The sequence below is a fragment of the Ctenocephalides felis genome, unplaced genomic scaffold, assembly GCF_003426905.1.
Source record: "Ctenocephalides felis isolate EL2017-DRISC unplaced genomic scaffold, ASM342690v1 CF-g0.4_SCAFFOLD_01492, whole genome shotgun sequence".
In the NCBI taxonomy this organism is placed as follows: Eukaryota; Metazoa; Arthropoda; class Insecta; order Siphonaptera; family Pulicidae; genus Ctenocephalides; species Ctenocephalides felis.
Window position 1 is genome coordinate 3,429,219 of NW_020537646.1, and position 2,709 is coordinate 3,431,927.

Genomic DNA, 2,709 nt, shown 5'->3' on the forward strand with positions numbered 1-2,709 from the left:
TAAAACAACTGATTAATGTTTATAAAAAAATTAATAGGCAATTTGTTGTGGTTAATATAATACACTATGAGCAATAAGCTAAGAAATTATTATTAAAATGCAAATTTAAAGTTTTGCAAATATTTGAAATGACTATGGAAACGAAAATGTATTATTATTACCGACTATTTACTAAAAACTTCAATAATTTTAGTGCAAAATTCTTATAGTTTTGAAAACTAATTTTTAAAATTAATCAACTTACGTTGAAAAATTTGCATCATATTTGGTATTTGCCAAATTATTAGTGTGATACAATTCCAAATAAGATAATACATATTCATCTCAAAATAAAAATGCATCAACACAAACGAAAACAAGACAAGATTCGGTCAATTTAGCCGTGTCTGACTGAGCAAAAACTTAATTTTGAATTCAAATATCCTAAGATAAATATGATCTGCAGATTCCTTATCAGAAATCGAGTCGATTGAAAAATAATAGCGACTAGCCAACTAGTACACCTATGGTAGGAACGCAGGTGGAAGGACACATTTCTGGTTTACACATTCTCTTATAAATAATCGACTGAAATGTTTATCCGTAAGTCGAGTAGTTGTGATGTATCGGTAATAAACAATACTAAGCAATTGAAATAAAATAGAAGTTTTAGTAAAATTATGTGAATTATTGAAATTATTTATATTACATAGTTGGACCAGGTTGATGCGCCTGAGGGTGAGGTAAAGAAGGATCTACTCTGATAGGTATATATCAGGAATTTTATTTGCATAATTTTTTTTTCAGTTTATTTTAATAATCAGAATTGTAATTGTGAATGTGACATCTAATAATTGTTTGGATAAATATAACAAAAAAAGGTATTAGGCCGCCCTTTTGGTGGCCCTTATATTATGGTTGTTAGGCAGCAGGTGTATAGACCAAATTTAATAGAAAAAATTGTATTGATGCCTGTGTTTGATTATTGATTAGATAAATCTCAATGTAAATTAGTATAATAATCAGGGATAGTTTGATCAATGTTATAATTCTTATCCATATAGTTTAAGTTGGAAAGTTTCTATTGGAAGTCAAGCTGATACACTATATCCATTACATATCCATTTTTGCTTGAACATGTATATCAAAATATGTTTTTCTGTCTGGTATGTTGTAAAACATAATTAGGTCAAAATTACTAATTAGATATATTTCGGGACTAGAGGAAATAATAACCAATTGGTTGTTTTCTAATAGCAATCTATTAAATATCAAATTATAAGCCAGTTATTTTGTATTAAGATTTGTGAAATCTATCATTAAAAGTTGCATCTGTTTATTATAAAAATAATAAAACTCTATTGATGTAATTTATATTCAGACAAAAACCATGGTAATACTAAGCAAAAATAAAAAAAAAACACATTTGTCCAATTAAATAGAGATATCATCTTAATTTTTGGGCATTAAAGATACTCGTATTCTGAAAGTTTTCCATTAGACTTAAAATTTGACCTCTACGATTTTATTTATATATGAAATTTAACTCAAATACTTGTTTTGCAGCTAAGTTACCTAATGATTAGTAATTACAAAATGTTTTATCAAAACAAAACAATTATTTGCTGATTTACAAAGAACCTTACCGGTATGACAATAAAGGTTAACAGTTATGATTTAAATTGTTTATTGAAATAAATATTAAAAAATACATCTAATCTAAAATATCTAATAAAAATTAAAAAATATGTACTTGTAGTCGTTTCTATATAAAATAAAATTTCTGTTTCCCAGCATTCATACATCTTTATAATTTTATCCCCATGCGTGTGGATAAAGATTAAAATTTTCCAATTCTTGCATATAATTTGTTTAGAGTATATATTTCATAATTCTCTTCATATTATGTCAATACAGCAAACTATATTTATTGTGGCCTAAGTTGAACATCGGAATTCGAATGTACGTACATTGGCATTTATCATAGCGTGGCTAGTACAATTATGCAGAACAATTTTTTACTCTACATTTCGTTCCGTAAATATTTATGTTTATAAAGTGCACTGATCAAATGCACTTAAATGAATACTGCGTATAAAATTAACGTAATTAAATGATACTATTGGGTAATGCACAGTAATAATAATATTTTATGCAATTTAAATTATTTTGTTTCCTGGGATTGATGCAATATTATGAATTAGCTCATGATATAAAACTTTCCTAGGTTTAAGTGCTATTTTGAAGGCAAGTTGCAAAAACTTCCAGCAATAATATGAATTAGCTCATGATATAAAATTTAACTAGGTGTAACTGCTATTTTGAAGTCAAGTTGCCAAAACTTTTAGATAAGTACTGAATGATCGACTTGATCAGTAAAATTGTGATGTAACACTTCAGAAAATTGGTTCATTATCTCCAACTTCAGTAAATTTTGTATAGATTTATATATTATTTCAGGTTATTTGCTAACAACAATAACGTTTTCATTATACTAAATAAAATATCAAAAAAATAATAATTACGAAGAACCCAAGTTTTTGCAAAAAATGATTTGAACTATTTCCAACTGATATCTCTCGAGCGGTTTTCAAATTTACTAAATTGGTTCCGACTTGCGGAAACATGAACAAAATTTTCGCACTTTTTTGCTAAATCTAAAAAAGCGGCAATACTGATCGTCTTGCAAATTAATCAATAAATATCCTTATCAAATTTTGACGAAAGGCT